Source organism: Sarcophilus harrisii, chromosome 3 (assembly GCF_902635505.1).
Source record: "Sarcophilus harrisii chromosome 3, mSarHar1.11, whole genome shotgun sequence".
NCBI classification, from domain to species: domain Eukaryota; kingdom Metazoa; phylum Chordata; class Mammalia; order Dasyuromorphia; family Dasyuridae; genus Sarcophilus; species Sarcophilus harrisii.
The window spans coordinates 269,446,418-269,466,090 of record NC_045428.1 but is presented as its reverse complement, the minus strand read 5'-3'; the positions used below and the strand labels follow the sequence as shown (position 1 = coordinate 269,466,090).

Sequence of the window (19,673 nt, the reverse complement as noted above, 5' to 3'; positions counted from 1 at the left end):
TGAACAAGCTGCTTTTAGAAAGGCCTGGAAAGATTTACATGAACTGATGCTGAGCAAAACAAGCAGAATCAAGAATACATTGTACACAGAAACAGCAAGAATGTGAGATGATCAACTATGAAAGATTTGATTTTTCTCAGTGGTATAGTGATCCAAAGTAATACAATAGACTTTGGACAGAAAATGCCACCTATACACAGAAAAAGACCTAAGGAGAAGATGTAAATCAACACATACTATGTTCACCTTTTTTTGTTTTTGTTTTATCTCCCCCATGGTTTTTCTCTTTTGCTCTGATTTTTCTCTCCCAACACGATTCATAAAGCAATCTTGTTAAAAATAAATTAAAAAAAAAAAAAAAAAAAAGAATCATACAGCTCTTTCAGGCATTCCTGATGAAAAGACCAGAGTCATGTGGAACTTTGAATTTCAAACACAGGAGTTTGAAATATAAAAGGTAAATATGATTGAACAGTTAAAAAGGAATAAAGATAAATGACTTACATTTCAATATGGAGAGCAAAAGATAAAAAACAAAAGAAAAGGCATAAGAGGATATGATGGGAGAAAAATATAAAATATAAAAGCTTTTGCATAAACAAATCCAATATAAAATAAGATTAGAAGGGAAACAAATAAGGAGGGGGGAATTATACAGTGAGTTTTACCGATAAAAATCTCATTTCCAAATATATATGAAAGTGATTTAAATTTTTAAGAGTAAGAGCCATTTTCCAACCCAAGCTTTTTATTAGCTATATGAAAAAATGTTCTAACTCACTAATAGAGAAATATAAATTAAAGTGTCTGTGGTCCAACTTCATATCCATCAGATTGGCAGTGATAGAAAAAAAAATTACAAATGTTGGAAGTTCCATGGGAAAAAAATATTCACGCTGTGTTGCTGGCACTATTAATTGGTTTGGCCATTCTGTAAAGCAATCTGAAACTATGAACAAAAAATTGTTAATTATGTATACATTTTAACTCAACAATACTTCTACAAAGCCTATGCCAGGAAAAAAAAAATCAAAAAAAGAAAAATACCCACATGTATAAAAATATTTGTAATAGCTCTTTTTATGGTAGCAAAGAATTAGAATTCAAGAAGTATCCATTATTTGAAGAATGGCTGAACAAACCATGGTACATGAATGTAATCAAATATTATTATGCCCTAAGAAAAGATGAAAGGAATTATCTGAGAAATCTGAAAATATTGTTATGAACTGATAATTAAGTGAACAAAACCAGAAGAAAAATTTTGAAGGATTTTGAAGGACATAAGAACGTTAACTGATACAGTGATTAACCACAATTATGAAGAACTGATGATAAAGTGCAGCACCTTATTCCTAACAAAGAAGGCAGAGAGAGATTCATGGACTCAAAGTACAGAATGAGACATAACTGTTTTTTGGACCTAGCTCCAACAGGAACTGTTTTGCTCGACTATGCATATTTGTTACATGATTTTGGGTTTTTCTTGTGTGTATTTTTTAAGAGTAGGGATCAGAGAATCTGTTAATAGGACAAGAAAATAGATTTTTGTAAAGTGAAAAAAATTATAATTTAATTTTAAAAAAGAAATATATAGCTAATATTCAGTTAAAGGTGGACTAGGCAGTGTGTGAATAGATACAGCCATTTCTATTCTTTTTGGATAATCACTAAACATTAACACTTCCACTACAGAATAAGTGGATGACAAGAAGAGTTCAATAAGCTTTGCCATGATAGATTTTGTCAGGACACCTGGTTTAAGTACTGACTTTAAATTTCAAGTTGTAAATTACAACTTCTCTGAGTCTTAGATTTCTTACTTTAAAAAGGAAATAATAATTCTAATAAAATCTACCTCATAAGATGATTATTGTGAGGATTATGCACTTTGAAACAATGAGTTATCAATAAATGAGATGTTATCATTTTCACAAGTTAGCTAAAAGCTAACAAGTTACCTTCCTATTTCATCTCACATATTACCAGAGAGGAAGTGCTACCAGATAAAAGTGACAAGAATGGGGACAATCCAAAAAAAAAAAAAAGTAACCAATACCACCTTCTCTTATCTCTCACAATTCTAAACTGTTTTATTAAACACTCTTCCTTTCTACAGGATAAAGACATTTTCTTCTATTGATTCATTAATGTAAAGCTTTTGAAACCATTGTGTCAAAATTACATGTTAGTTCATCTAGGTAGGTATTAATAATAAAGTAAAAATTGTTATCTAAATAATAATTGATTCTTGGCTATTTTATACAAAGCTTACTTTGAATTATGTACTTACTCTGAATTAGGTATGAGAAACCCACTCTCCACCTTGGTCCTCACCTAACACTTTTTAGTACCACAGAGACCCCAGCTCAAAGCTCTGGAAATTTTTTCTAACTATGGGACAGCCACGCAGCTCTAGTCCCTCAGGTATGAATGTCTGCTTGCTGCAAAGATCTGATCTGTTAGTGTTTCAGTACCAGCAGAGGCAATGCCAATACAAACAACTCTGTAGTACGAGGGCTGCTAGTTAGTGCCTGGCCAAAGAACTAAGAAAAAGTAAGAGAAGACAACAAGACTGGAAACTGTGGAAGAAGGGTTGGGGGATTATAAGAATCTGCACAGTACTCCACTAAGACTGACAGAAAGAGCCTAACATCTAGGTAGGTTCAATTCTAAAAAAATTTTTCTTGGGACCAAGAATTGCCTAGAATGGGAAGAAGTCTAGTTGCTCTGTAATTCACCTCCAGGAAAACACAATCAGGGAAAAGGCAGTTAGAAAGTGACAGGGGAAAATACTGAAATTATTAAAGATTTCAAGAAAAGACACAGTCAAAAACTTTAAACAGATAAATCAATAGGAAAAAAGTAATAAGGAAATATGAGCTCCAGATCTAGTAAATGAGTTATACATTTATTACCAAATACTATGAAATAAAGGAAATAACTCAAAACTTGATGAGAAAGACCTCATAAAATCTGAAGAAAATATGTATGAAAACACAAAATAGCTTCAGAATAATTAAGAAAAAATATGAGAATAATGACAGCAAAATGTATGATCATCACAAAATACTGGCCAAAATAGAAAAAGGGAAATCTTTAAGGTCAAGTTTCACCAAAGAAAAGAAAACAGACTGTGAATGCAAACAGAAGTGAACAATCTAGAAAAGCAAAAAGAAAAAGAAAAAACGTATTTATTATGTAAGTAAAACATTAATCATAAAGAGAGAATGCAATGACACAACCTAAAAATCATAGATCTTCCAGAAGAAAATGACAAGTCAAAAAATCTTAGCACTATAATGTAGGAAACCATAGAAGAAAAGTATCCAGAATCTCAGAGTGATGTAGGTGATGTAGACACCAGATGATGGCAAGCACTAAAAGTTGAGATTTGGTCATGTGAAGAATTCACAAGGGCTATTCTCTTCGCGCAATAGATAAGATTTATTTAGGGGAATAGATTACAAACAAAATGAAGGAATACAATAGACACCGGGAATGCTAAATATGAAATAAAAATTGGGAAAGCATAGAAAGACCAAATATCTCAGTGGAACTCAATTATCCAGTAGAAAGGAACACCCTATAAGATTGGGGCATGTCCTACTGGTAGTTTAATTCCTGAAAGGGGTTTAGTACGCTAAAAGAGTTAGCTATAAGTAGGAGAAATGGGGTCATGAAAGACACCAGAAGACAGGATGGGATTAGGAGAAGAGGGGTAAGGAGAAAGACACTATGAGGCTGAGTGCAGTGGACTGATCCAAAGGAGAGCAGCCACCATGATACGGGTCACAGGCAAATTTATAAGAAGTATTAGGGAAATAACTGCAATTTTTGACAGGATATGGCAAGGTGAGACTGCCCCAAGGCTCCTACAGAGGGTGGGTCTTAGAGGTTGAACATACCTGGAGATTTCATGGCCCCCAGAGGGTGGGACCATGGAGCTAATCTGATCTCTACAAGTGCTTTCTCCCTACCTGCCTCAGGGATTAATATTGATCAATTCTTCAGTTTCTCCCTGCTAACCACAAGCAACACTGAAGACTTCATCATGAAGACAGAAAAAATTCTAATTGAAAGGATTCTCAAATTATCACTAGAAAAAATAAACACACAAATCTGCAAACTTCAAGACACAGTGGTTAAATTTAACAATTCAATTTAGAAACAAATTTCGTGAACAATCAGGAGAAATACTTTTAAATACAAAGGAAAATTCAAAACTATTCTGCCTCACCAGGAAACCCGGGAGAAAGAAAAATGTGTAAATCTGAGCTTCATTATACATGAAAAAGATGTATATTTAATAACGAAGAGGTTTTCAAAACATTTGCCCTTCAGGGTCAAAAAAAAGGTCTGGAAAGTGTAATAGTTCTAAAATAAACAAATAATCAACAAATAAACAAGCAAATCAATCAATTTCATCTCACAAGGCATAAAACAAAAAGAAAAATTATTAACATATTTTAGGACACATCAATTCTTTAGTTTCTCTCTAACCATACCCAACACCGAAGACCTAATCATGAAGACAAAAAATTCCAACTGAAAGACTTCTCAGATCACCACCAGAAAAAAAAAAAAAAGACACCTCTCAAAAAAACCCATCTTTGCCCTTTATCTGTTTCATATCCAGTATAATACCTTCACTGGAAGTTTCAGTTTGCCTAGTCCCTTGGCTGTCTTTTAGTTATTCAATTCCTTTTCTAATCTGACACGGTTAACAAATTTACATTATGTTCTCAACATAAGATTTCTTTGTCCCAGCAATCTTTTTCTATATGTCAGCCCAGGCTAATCTTCCTCTCTACCCCTCATCTTAGCATCCAGTTATCAGCTTCAGTTTTTCTGGTTCCAGGTTAAGAGTCTTCTGGAGAAGAATCACACAACTATGCTTAGGTGGTACATTATAAACTAATGCTTCCCAACTTCAACTACATATGGTGCTGCTCAAAATTCCAATTTTTCCTATCTCAAAATATTTTTTTCACTTAACCATGTTGCACTTTATACTCATCATACTTTTCTCCAATTTATAGCCAAACTTTTTTATGTTTTTATTTTGAAGATATATTATTTTAACTAGTTTAGGTACTCTAACAATAGGATCAAATTCCACTATAATATGGGCTTTAACAGTTGATGTGACCTAAAAATTTATTAGCCTATGTCCAATTTGATGGAAAATCCACACACTCCTAAAGTTATTAGTAGGATCGATATTTGAAGCTTGTAGCACAAACAAGAATTTGTATCTGCAGGCAAATTCTTCAAGAACTCAGATATCACCATACTACAACACTAAGAAGATTTAAGTGAACTCCATATTTGACATTATTTCAGTGGCTTTATGAACTCACACACTGTCAGTATCCTCTAAAGATGGAAGTTACAAGCCCATGAATGCTTTTCCATCCTGATCGTCCTATAAAATTTTCAAAAAGGGGGAACATTTTATAAGGCTGGAACGTTTTTCTACATCTCTTGATATTATGAGAGTGTACAAACAGTCTATCCCTGGTACCCAACCAGTCCATCTCCTTTTCTAGTCACACTTCTCTGTTGCAATCTTTATACCATTTCTTCTGCAATTCTTTATGTTAATACAGTACAATTTATCTTCAGCTCTCCATTGCCTTTTGACTGACTTAAAACTTTTATTCTTCATAAATATGACTATATGAATCATAACTAGACATCAGCAAAAAATTGTGATATGAAAAAAGTGGGCCTTTAAGAAAGGTAATTGGAGGGAGTAGAGACCATTCAGCATGTGAATTTCCCAAGCCTGCTCTCCTCCTCCTATTCAATCCTCAAGTCAGGTTACTGTCCACCTGCAGTATCTAAGACATATATGCTTATGGGATAGTTTTATGGTCTGTCTACCCATGTATGCATCATCAACATGTTTTTGTTCCTGATGATAGAGCAAACTCTTTTGGGTGATTATGATCTTATAGAATAATAATTTCTGCAACTTGAGGTAATAAAATAATATCTGCACAAAGGAACACCAACTCAAATGGAAAACAGGAGACACTAAACATAAAAAAGATCCATATAGCTGCATACTGAGTGAGAAAACCACATATCAAAATCATCTAGTTTCTACTGTATTTTTATTTTATCTAATATTTCCCAATTACATTTCACTCTCATTCTTATGTTTGGCACTTCTTTTGTAAAAGGCTTCTCCACCTACAGGATATTACATTCTTCCATTTTTATACTGAATCAGGAATCCCCTAGAATAGTAACAAAGTCCGTTGGCAAAGTGTTTATACTTTACTTTTAAAAATTTGACCTATCCTTATTATTGTTGCTTCCCACTACCCAATGAACAAAAAAAAAAAAAAAAAAAAAAAAAGGAAAAAAGGAAAAGAAAAACACCTCCTTCACAACAAACACACATGCCTCATGTTTGATTTAATAAGACCATTACTTCTGTCTGACAAGAGGCAAATGGGATGATTTATCTTTAGTTCTCTGGAATTGTGATTTATGATTGTAATTTTAGAATGTCTTTCTCTATAAGAATGTTACCATTGTGTTAAATTGTTCACCTAGTTCTGTTTGAAGTCTCCAATTTTCTTGAAGCTAGTTCACTTTGTCCCTTGTTTAATATTAATAATCAGAAGGCAGAACAAAATTCTTTCTTATTACATATTAGGAAATACATGATTTTTACATGTGCATGGAAGATGCTGCTGGAAGAATTTAAGGCATTTTGCTTTTCTAAATTAAATGTATTTTTAGTCATCAAAGCAAAGGCACAGTGTGATCTGTTTCTGTATTTTTCAGTCTATTAAAGTAGTATACTGAAGAATATAATTACCAAAAGTCTGCATGTTCTCTGTTCAAACTATCAAGGAAACTCTCTATACATAATTATAATCAAAGATTTTATAAAAATGAGGGAATGCAGGTACATAAAGTGGTAGTTACTATTTTCTGGGTTATTCATCCTTAATAAGGTACATGATGTATTTTAAGACTTCTGGTTTTTTCAGATATCTTATGAAATGATGCCAACACCCTCAAAATTGTTTTACTTCCAGGACAACTCGAAATGTGTATTTGGTCTATAATTTGCTATTCCTATGTATTTTCTTATTTCTATTTTCTAAAGCAGCACATTGAAAACTGCAGTGTTAAAATCCAAATGTGAAGGCTATTCCTATCATACTTTATAGAAATGTCATGTTAGTTCCTAATTTTCTTTTGTTATCTTCATTTCACCATCATCTAGGATGATATGGTTTTAATTGAGCTTTTTTAAATTCCAGTATTTCTTACTAGTTATGGGGTAATGACTCATAATCTTATACTGTCATCCTCCATTAAGATTTTTAAAACATTCACATTCTTAAATTGTATGCCTTTGGCTACCATGTCTCTGCTTAACAAGTAGAATAAATGAGAGAGAGAGAGAGAGACAGAGACAGAGAGAGAGAGAGAGAGAGAGAGAGAGAGAAGGGAGTTTAAGGCCTGCTAGGTGACACAACGGACTAAGTGATAAATAGGAAGTCAAAAAAACTCATCTTCCTAAATTGAAATTTAACCTCATCTACTGTGTGATCCTGGACAAGTCATTAATCCTGTTTGCCTCATTTGTAAAAATGAAGAGAAGGAAACACCAAAACACTTCAGTGACTTTGTGGGGTATATATAAGACATGACTGAAATGAGTTAACAACAAAGGTGATTTAAAGTTTCTCATGGTTTCTTCATTGAGGTTATTAATTAACAGTGGTTAAACTTTTTAAGAGAATAGAGCTAATTTATGTGGATGTTGTACATCAATTTTCCAACTTTGGGGAGTCAAATTGGAGTTACACCCTGTATCTTCTCATTTTTTCCCCTAATATGATATTGATCTCTACTCTCATAAATCAATAGCATAGTGAGCAAAAAACTCTTGATTTTAGAAATGACTCCCCTATTACAATAAATTTCATTGTCTGGGGGGAGGAGTAAAAAGGAAAGAGAGGAAAAGGGGAGGAGAGCAAGAGAGAGCAAAAGATTACCTATTTAAAACTTCCTAATCAAAAAATATAATCTCTTTCTCAGGCCTCTTCCTAATTTAACATAACCAGGATTCTCTCAGTCAACCTTTTCCAAATCTTTGGGGTCATATTTAATCTCGCCTTTATTCATATCCAATCATTTACCAAATCCTTATCCATTTTTTCCCCCCTATTTACACATTCACATAATTTTTAAGGTGGGAAGGATCCTCAGCAGCCATCCAAGTCCAAATTATAATCAAAAGGAATCATATACATATCTAATGAGTGATTATCTAGTTTTTGCTTAAAATCCACTAAATAAAGAACCTACACTGCTTCAAGGCAATCTATTCTATTTGATGCTTTTATAAGAATATTACTTTTTATTTAGTAAGAACTCAATAAGCTTTGCTTTTAATATTCACCTTAACTGAAATTTATAAGGTCAAATCCCATTTTGTGTATAGTCATGTGGTAAATTTGAAAATACTTTTGAAGATAAAAATAATCTATAATAATATGAAGATAAATACATATATAATGTGGCTACAGCTTCTGTCAGGAGGAACTGATTATGAAAAAAATTAATATACTCTTGCACATGTTTAATTTAAATTGGATTACTTGTTGTCTAGAAGAGGGGGGTAGGAGGAAGAAAAATTTGGAACACCATGTTTTGCAAAGATAAAATTGATATGTTCACAGTTTAAAGATTCATTTTACAAGTCAAAAATAATATGTATGTCATTATTCTGGCTCTACACTTTAAACTTTTTTTTAAAAAGGCAAGAAGAAACCTTTTGGAACAGATGACTAGACCAAATGTGTACTCTAATATAAATGCTCAAGACTTTCAGTCACTGCTTGTGTTCTACTAGCTAAATCTCTGTAGAAAATGAACGAATTGTATGTTTTAAGGCACAAAAAAATTGAAAGTAGGAAAAATTGCAATTTTAGTGTTAACATATGGTTAGGGACATATACAAGACTACCTGCCAGCTAGGAGAAAGGGTGGAGGGAAGAAGGGAAAAATATGGAATAGGTTTTGCAAGAGTCAATGATAAAAATTGCCCATGCATATGTTTTGTAAATATAAAGCTTTAATAAGATATAGTTAAGGATCTAACATTATATTCATGTAATAACTGCTGTTTGGTTAATGTATAAAGGTAGCCCAATCACCATTAATGAAGAATGTTCTATAGCAATATCTCTTTAAATTGTTTTGAAAAGACTGGTTTGATCTTATGAAGTGCATCTAAGATTACTGATTTAGAATTAGAATGATCATTAGAGATCATCTAGTGCAATTCCCTCATTTTGCAAATGAGGAAACTGAGGTACAAAAAGGTAAATTGTCTTATACAAAGTCAAACTGGTACTAAGAAAGTCAACAGTTGCCAGGTCTCTTTAGTTCAAATCCAGTGCTCAAAGACTTCTGAATGAATAACAATTGTCAAATGAACATTATAAAAATGAAATGATATTAGAGTTCATGGAAAAAAGAGATCATTATGGCTTAGGGTCACTAGGAAAGGTTTCATTGAGGAGGTAGAATATGGTCTCATATTTAAAGAGGGAAGGGGGAAATTAAGAGGAGAAATAGATTATTCTAAGTAAGAGATACAGAACTCCTATGTATGGAGTTGGAGGATTATGAGGAGACTAGACTAGGACTAGAATTGTGGATTCATATAGAAAAGGTAGAATTCAGAGAGCAAGTTAGGAAGAATATAAGGGTTTTGACTTATAAAAGGCCACTTCCTATCAACATTACAAAATTTCTAGTTGATCTTACTTATCAACCTCCCTCACCTTTTTCTTTCTTATTATACTGGTAGTCAATTCTTATCATCTCATTAACTTAGTTTTTACCTTTCTCCTTGTCCTTTAAAACTCAAAACGCGAATTTGTACATTCTTTGAAACAAGAGGTAGAAGCCGAAAAGGGTCCTAGTATATGATCTAAAAAGTCATAAAGCCCTCATTCTAAAAATTAGTTTTGAAAGAACTAGAAAATCTCCTGGCTATGGACCATAGTTGTTTTTCCTAGCTTCTTGGGAACCACTTCAAATTTTAAATATAAAATCAGTACTATTTTGGCTAATAAGTTTTTTTGAAGGGGTTCTTTCTAATCTGGGTTCTCTACAGTTTGCTTTAAAAATAAAAACAAAAAACTATCAATAAAAATTAAAAACAAAAAACAAAAAGAACCCAAACCTCCTTTAAATTTAAGTCAAAGCTGTATGAGGAATATGGATCTGAGAAAAACTGAGCTTTAAATGATTTTGCCACTGACTGTAGATAAACCACTTGAATGAAATTCAGCTTGTATATCTATTTTTAAAAAAGGATGCTGATCCTATCGACTTCATGGAATTGTTGTTCTAAGGATAAATGCAATTAAGTGGAAACACTAGAGTGGAAACTAGAATGTATAAAATACATTAAATTTTCTGTAGACAACTCAAACTTTACATGTCCAAAACAATGTTTTCTCTTCCCCCAAATGTTTTCTCCTTCACAATTACAATTCAGGGTACCCCCACCCACTTAATCATGTAAGTCTTTAATTTTATTGTCAGAACTGGATACTTGACTCCTCACTCAAACCCATACCATATATATAATTTATTGCCAAATCCTATCCATATACTTCTCTCCACTCACATACAGGCATCTATGGTGCATCCACACTTTACTCCTTCTGATTATTTTTCCTCCCTCCTCTGACCCATACTCATCTTCCATTCAACTGCTAAGCTTATTTTGCTAAAGCCCAAGTCTAATCATGTCATTCTATCTACTTAAGTTTCAGTAGCTTTGCTATAAATTAAAATATTGATGAAATTAATAGCATTTTAAGATTTGCAAAGTCCTTTACTCATATTATCTTATCTGATTCACATTTTAGAGATAACAAAACTGAAGCTGGAAGAGATTAAGTGAGTTAAGTATCTGAAGCAGGATTCAAACTGAGGTTTTCTTACCTCCAAGTCCAGTATTGTATCCACTATGCCACCCAGCTGCCTCTTTTTTCCTTCAGGATAAAATATAAAACTCCTTATTTAGCTTGTAAAGACTTTACAATTTGGCTTCTTTCTATTTCTCCAGATTTATCTTTTTACCTCCATGTAATTTACAATCCAGTAGCACTAACCTCCTTGATGCTCCCTGAATAAGACACTCCCATCTTCTAACAGTGAGTTTCTACTGGTGATGCCCCAGGATAGATTCTCTCTTGCCTCATATTTTCCCAAGATTCTGTTCAAGTTCCAACTTCTGCAGGAGGTCTTTCCCTGTCCCTTTAGCTGCTAATAACTTCCTCTCTCAAATTATCTTCCATATACACTCACTCTTTCTCTATCTCTTTACATATATATACATATATATACACACACACACACACACACACATACACACACACATACACATACACCTATCATCTCATTCATTCTAATTTATGTTCCTGAAGGAATACTGGGGAACTGTTTTTACGTATCCCAAAAATTAAGCATTGTGTCCAGCAAACAGTAAAGGTTTGAATGGTCAACTACACAAAAGTATTTCAAGTATATTTTCCTTTAAATAAAACATATAAAAATGAAGTCAGAAGACCTTAATATAATTCTTGCTCTATCATTAAAATGCTCGGAGTCTTAGCTTCTTCTTATGTTAATGGAAATAAGCAGATATGCCCTTCCTCATGCACAAGATTATTGTAGGATTCAAATAAAGTATTAAAACACTTTGTAAATTATAAGCTTTTATTTTTAACAGAAAATACTATTACCATAATAAGAAAATTAATTATTTCAAGGAAAATCTATAGCAAATACTTAGCCCTCTTGGGTAGGCCCAGAACCTTTAAGAGAGCCATCAAGGTAAAAACAATTTTCACTACTTTGACATTATTTGCCTATTAAATATTCCTTGTTTTCCAATTACATATCTGTTTAAGGTCAGATTTTCTTAATGTATTTCAACTACAACATATCAAACAAAATGAAGAAGCAGATGAGGAAGTCCAGCTGTCTTCTATTAAACCAGACATTAAAGAAATTTGTAAGAATTGTAAAAACAATGCCACTCCTCACTAATTTTTTTGAAAATCAAGGGGTTCTTTTGTCAGAAAAAAAAAAAAAACTTATCTATGTTAACATGTAATAGATTTATTATGTTTTTAAATGAATACATTTAAATTTTTTCTTTATCTGTTTTAATTCTAATACACTGAATATAATCCACATAAACAAAAACTCTTTAAGGTACTCAATTTTTAAGAGTATGAAAAAGTCCTAAGACCAGAAAGTTGTCTCAGGATCTAACTATTATCACTTCAGTCTTAAAAAATCTTCATTAATTCACCATTATTTATCAAGCCAATTCTTGAGAATAAAGAATATTGAAAGCCCTAAATTTCTTGGTCCTTATTTCACTTCTTTTCCTACTATTCCAGTCTTTATACTTTATAATTTTCTACTCCTGAAAATACTTTTCTATTACTGTTTTTCTTGTCCAGAATTCCATCAATACTTGTTGAAATCTTGCTCATTCTTAGAAACCAAGCACAAATGCTCCTTTTCCTACAAAAATTTCTATAATCTCCCCAGGCACAAATAATTATTTTGCTTTTATTAACTCCTATACTTTCTTTAGATTTCCATTGCAGTACCAACATAACACATAACATTGTACCATAGTTTTTTTGTGCACTTCAACACCAATTACACTATAAACTTTTTATGGGTAGTGTCAATCTCATTCATCTTTTTTTCCAACACTTCATCTAACAGATTTCTTTACCCACAATATACAAATAGTTTTTGAAGATTTTCTCACAGAGGCACAGCTGTGTATATTCAACACCGTGCTAAGCTAAATTATCAGTCAGTATTTTAGACAATCAATTTAAAGTGAATTTTTCAGGTCTAGGATTCATTTTATATACACATGTGCATTCATACATAAATGTGTATGTGTGTGCAAACATATAGATGGCACAGTAGACAAAAGCACTGGGCTATACTTGGGAGAACCTAAATGAAATCCAGTGTCACATAACTAGTAGCCATTTGACCCTGGGCAAGTTATTTGATGCTTGTTTGTCTCTGTTTCCTCATTTGTTAAATGGAAATAATAATAGCATCTACCTTCTAGAGTTGTGGTGAAGATCAAATGAGATAATATTTGTAAAGCATTTAGCAAAACACCTGGTACACAGAAATATCAGCTTTTATCATTATTAAAACATTACTACCACCACCACCACCACTACTACTACTACTACTACAACAACTATTCCTATACATACACACATATGTGCTATAAGATACTCTTTTGTGATAAAGCTTTGGTGTTTTTCCATTCATTTTTATAATTTAAAAGTTTTAGAAAGTTAAATTCAAATTTTTTTTCCTTTTCCTATTTTCAGAACTAAAAATAGTTCAAAGATAAGCATTCTTTCCTGTCCTGAATACAATGCTAATTCTCACTAAAAACTACTAGAATCAACAAATAAAAACTCTTAGAGCAAAGCCTATATTAGAGAAAAACCTTTAAATGCTTTTGTAAGGAAGGAAATTGTCAATTTCATGCCTAGTGTTTGCTTATATAGAAATTATACATATTTGTAAAAAGAATACAATATACAAGAAATCTGTGATTTCATCATTGGGAGTTCCTGAGTGTAGTTAGAAGAGTCTTGGGGAACTGCCGAGGGAGTTAAATAACTTGTCCAGGATCACATGGATTAAGTCAAAAGTGGGATTTGAATCCAGGTCTTTCTTTCTTTAAGCCCAGCACAGTCATATCAAAAATAAAAATGTGGGGTGTAACATTTAATTGTTGTGTTATGCTCTATGAAGCAAATACAAGAAAAATATTTTGCTGTCATGCTAAGATGTTTTCATAGGTAAAATAAGCATAAGAATATCGCATGGGCAAATGATCAACTTATTTAAAACAAATAAATTTAAGCTAAGCAAAAAATATTACTAATATAGCTATCCTGATTGAACTCAAATAGCAAATAGTAAAATGGCATTTATACATCCAAGTTCCAGATAGACTTGAATTTCAACAATGAGCAACGTTTTGTTTTCATCTTTATAAGGTACAACTTCTCCATGACAGCTGTTCAAGAAAACTTCTGTGAATCTTCTATTCCATTTGCCTTTTACAAAAATAAAGTGGGAGGAAAAAAAAGCAAAGACAAAAGACTAAAAAAGTCTAATTTTAATACAACAGGTAAAATATAATTCTCCACTAAAAACAAGTATATGCCAGAAGTAGGGACACATGAAAATTATTGAAATAATTTGTATACTGAAAATATTGAAAACCAGGCGCTCCAAAATAGTTTTAAATAGTTATTTAATCATATTAGCACTTAGATGGCTGAAACTAAGTTCTAAGGAAGTACTTCTTTAAATCCTGTTTCTACAGCTAAACTGGAAATTATAGCTAAGTGGGGAAAAAAATTACTTAATTCTGAAAAGTTTTACATTGGGATTGACTACAAATTTATTTATGTTAGAGTAGAGAGAAAATAGCAAAAAAGTGTATAAATAAAAACGTGTATTAATATTTTTAAAAAATTACTCCAGGATATTCTTAACTAATGGTTACCACATTTATGGAATTTTCTTTACAATTAAAAAATGATAAAAACAAAAGAAACCCATAATTTAACTATCCACCTAACTTTTTATTTTCTTACTTTTTTTTTTTCCATTTCTGGATCTCATTCTTTTTCCTTTGGCTATTTTTCCTTTATCTTTCTGTTTACTTTCTTTTCCGCTTTCATTGAAAAAAACTTTATTCCCCTTTTACAGGTCAGAGTAGCATTCCCTTTTTTTGGATTTTTTTTTCCTCTCCCCTGGCTTCATAGTTAATTACCAATTTTCCCCTGCCTTTGTTTTCAGGTTTCTCTCTCTTTCTCCTAACTCTTCAGAACACAGCTGCTTTGAAGACCTAAATGGAAGGAAGGCAAGTGGAGAGAGCAGATAAGATTGAATTTATGAACAGGTTATACCACCTACTTAGTGAGCTCTCTAAGAAGATTTTAAAACAATTAATAGCTAGTTAACTGGTACCCTTAAGCAACTAGCATCACAATGAATACTGAAAAGCCTACAGGAGGAGTCTAGTAGAATGTAGTTATGTTTGAAAAATCCGTAGATGTTAATTATTAAAGATTTTACATGAGGCGAAATAGGGAGGAGATAGAGGAGGAAAGGGAGATAGAAGGAAGAGAAAGGGAAGAGGGGAAGAAAGGTGGTCATATAGAAAGCTCAGATCCATCTTTCTTATGCTGGGGATAAGACAGTGCACCTATATAAAGAGTACACTTAACCCATTTACCTTCATCTCCCAAGAACTCCTGAAGCTTTCTATTTTCTGTGCTTTGAATCTACAGGAACCAAAGTTTTGATAAAAGGCAAAAATAAAAAATCTGATTTAGCTTCTAGTCTACGTTTATTTTAAAATAACCAGAGGTTAACTTGAAACTTGCATTTCTTGCACAGTCTTTTTAAAACTGATTACATTAACAAGTATTTTCGAAGTGACTTAGTACTAGAGAAACACATCCAGGTTGGCACAATTTAAATCAAACTTAATTTTTCCCGATACATGCAGTTTCTTAGGGATTTCTATCTTCTACCTGTGCGGTTTCCTATGATTATGGGCAAATCATTTAACCTTTATGAATTTTTTTCATCTGAAAAAATGAAAATAATATTCATACTACCTACCTTATACTGTGAAGAAAATACTTTGAAAATTATAAGGCAATAACTTAATAGGAACTATTCTTATTGGGGAAATTTGTCCCCCCTCTAAGTTTCTACTATTTAAATCAACAGATAAATGGGTCATCACACAGCTAAACCAAGGTACCCAACCGCAAGTTTTTACTATATTAAAAAATTAAGTTTAGCTGAACTTTAATTCCAACAATCAAAACCATCTATACTAATGCTACATAGTAAGCATTCCAAAGAAGAAAATGTTTAGAAAATTATGTTTCATTTTTGTGTTAAGGTTTGTTGTTAATAAATCTTGATATTTTAGATTTCCAATACTCTTTCTGATCTTAAAACCTCTGATTTTGTAATACTTAAAATACTTTCCCCTTAAAATCCTAACTTCTGCTTGTTTTTAAAAAATAAATTCCATTCTAGTATATTTTGCTAAAACAAAACAAAAGAACAAATACACAACTGTTTTTCTTGATTTAGATTATTTTCAGCAGTAAAGTTGTTGCCTAAAAGACTACTGAAAGGATTTTCAAATCACAAAAAAATATTTCATTAAAATAAGTTAACTACAATATTTTATAAAATGAAATCAACATGATTACCTATAAAAATCCTAAACTGAAAAACAATTTAAAATTCTACAAAAAATGTTATACCTAAAAATCCATACCATAAAATTCTGCTTTGTTTTATTTTATAAGCATAGTGCAATACATACTATATGTATTAAAGATTTTCCTTCAAGACTTTCAAACTGTATTCTATGTTAAATGTACTATGTGAGCACAGAATTTAAGGGAATCCTATAATACTTTATTAATGTAAAAATATTGTTCTTGAATTTACTTTTTACAAATTCAAAATTGCATACTTTAGGTTTACTCACACTAGGACACCTACATAACTTACTGGTTCAAATGTAAACTCCCTTATAATTTTTCAACTAAGTTTAGCAAATTAATGAAAAAAAGGTTTAAATACAAAAAGGTGTTTTGGTCTGCTTTTTTTTTTAACCTTAAGAAAATCTTTAAAATTTTTTATAATTTAAAATTAAAATTTTCCCTTATCTTACAAGATACAAATCTTAATTATTTTGAGCAGATACTAATATGATTTCTAAGAGGTTAGGTGGTATGTCTTACCCTTATATTTATGATGTAATTGTTAAGTGTGAAAATTAATAAGATTTCATAGCACTGAAGATCTATCATGTCATTTTAATTAATGGATTTCACAATTTTACTAAAAAGATATATTCCATACAAAAACAGCAATAGGTACTGTGCCAAATACATATTTACTTCCTAAATTAACTTCAATAAAATACCTGTTTAAATAACCCATGATATTAAATAGAGAACAAAGGTTTGACTATTGAAATAATCACATCACCAAATTCAAATAGACAAATATCAAAGCCTCATCTGTGGTGACAGTTACAGAAGTTATTCACTTGAACTTGCAAAACACATCCAAAATCATTTGCATAATTAAATGCTTCCAATATAGGTATGCTAAATTCAGAGAACTTTTTAAAAAAAGTTATGTCAAAGGGCCAGAACACTTAAAAGTTTACTTTATTTTCAGTTTTCTTCTATTTTACAGTGAAACCTTAGTTACATTTTCACAATTTAAATTTTTCCACCTCTCTTCAGTCCAACCAAATTTCTTAAGTTCCTGAAAAAATGTCAGAAATTTTACTACTTTGCATAGTCCCCTATACTAAAGTCTTTGATGCCACTTTCAGTGTTTCCAGCGTAGGACCACCTCCTCCGGGTCCTTTTCTTTTTCCAAAGAGGGGTAGTAACAATCCCAGACACCAAATATAATATCCAAGGATGTCTGCTTTTAGCTGAACTGAAAAGGACTAGAAGAAACTGAAGGTGAGAGAATAAAACTGCAAATTGACAGGTTCTTCTTAAAGTATACACTTAAGTAGTATGATTCAATTTAACAGAGTTAGTGATGACAACTTAGCTAAAGACAGACCCCTTTTTATGTTGATACTATTCCCATTATGATCAACATTACAAGAAATTTTAAGATTAAGTCAAATTATTTCACATCTTTTCTTCTCTTTTGCTGGGAAAGAAAAAGAATATTGAAGAATAGATGCTGCCTTGGAAAATGCTTCTACAGAAGCTCAGGAAATTATACAAATAATTTCTCTCATTTTATAATTTCTTGTCATATATAATATCCTTTAAAGTTCTCAGGAATGTATAAGAGAATATTTTACTCTGTGCATATGCATATGGTTTGAATGTTTCCAGGAAATAAAAAGCTTTTTTTCCTGAACTTCTAGAGTCTCAATACCCTGAACTTCTGTGAGACCTTTTTTTAATTGTTTTAATCTTTACTCCAGTTTTACTCTCATTCAAAATTGAATGGCAGGATTCAAGATCAGAGAGGAGAGGCCATTTTAAAAGTTAAAAAAAAAACAAAAAAAAACACCAAATGTTGACTACTATAATGTCATCCATGTATTCAATTAAATTTTTTTTTTCAAAGTTTCACCAGAGAAAATTGTTATTCCAAATTTCTTTTCTTTAAATAGTTGGCACAAGTTTCTAACAGAAATTATTTAAAATTTACATTATCCACCCTATGACAAAATCCCTTTGTCCTCTCATGGCAATAACAAAATTAAGTGCTGAGAAATAATTTACAAAACTGCTGCATTTTTTCAGAATCTTGAAGAATACAAAGTTTCCAAGCAAATCAACACTACCCTGCTCCTACCTTTTAGTCCTCTGGACTGAAAATTATAGGAAAGGGTCTATTAAGTAATGGAATGTAGGTTAGGATATCAAAGGAAAAAGAAGCTCTGGAGATCACCTAATCTAATTACACTAATTTTAAGGATATGGAAATTGAGGGTGGAGGTAAAATTACATGACCACATATTCATGCAGATCAGAAATGGGAAAGGCAATATTTGAATTTAAGTGTTTATATAAGTTTTAGTCAGTGCCTTGGAGACAATGGGCATTCAAATGTGTTTATATCAGTCCCTCTCTTCAAGGAGCTTAAAAACTGGTTATCTATGAAGATTCTAAGCAAATTCTTTTGCCTCCCAATGAAAAAATTTGCTGTATTTACAAGTTCTGTGATGTATGAGATAAATTTTTAATCTGTCTATAATTCCTAAATTATGGAATCTTAGTTCAGTCATGTACAGAAAAAATACATCTAGGCAAAATTTCCCTACAAGCTTCATTCACTAAATGAGCTCTTAATGTGTCTCAATGTCATTCCTAAGAAATTCATTTAAGGAGAAGACCATGCTTAGCAACATATTTTTTTGGCAGTGACTTTCAACAAAAGATTAAAATAAAATACAATGATTGTTTTGGTGATAAGAATGTACCAGACTGGCCCTATTAATATTTTGTATCATATTGAAGCTGCAATTTTCTTTAGTGGTGGGCAAAGAAACAAAAGCATCTCCAAATCCCTCCCCACCCCCATCTAAAACTTTGGCTTTAAAAGATATCAACCAAAAATAAATCTAAAATTAAAGCATGAGTAACAAATGCCTTTAGAAAGGGTTGGCCATTTAAGATTATCAGAAATTATATTTATGCAAAGTCTTAATAGTTTTAGATGGTTCTTTTATTATTCGAATTTTAAATAAGGATCAGACTCCTTAAATTTAAACTTGTTTAAATGACATTAATGACACTTCAGGATTTTTCTCACTGCCTTGCTCCCTCTGAAAAGATATCAGATACCATGATCTAAGAATACCATATTTTTATGATTTTGTTAATATCAACAAATCTCATTTCAGAAACTTCATGTCTAAGAACAAATAAAGAGGAAAAGTTTAATTTAGGAACTGAGTATGTATAAATCTAGAAAAGAAATCACAGATAATTAACAATGTAACTAGAAGT

At 31.7% G+C, this 19,673-nt stretch overlaps 1 protein-coding gene across 4 annotated transcripts in view; it reads right to left on the bottom strand.

Moving 5' to 3' along the window:
* The window catches only part of KLHL15 (kelch like family member 15), a 59,837-nt gene that overhangs the window by 15,776 nt on the left and 24,388 nt on the right, over positions 1-19,673 (bottom strand). The window lies entirely within an intron of this gene.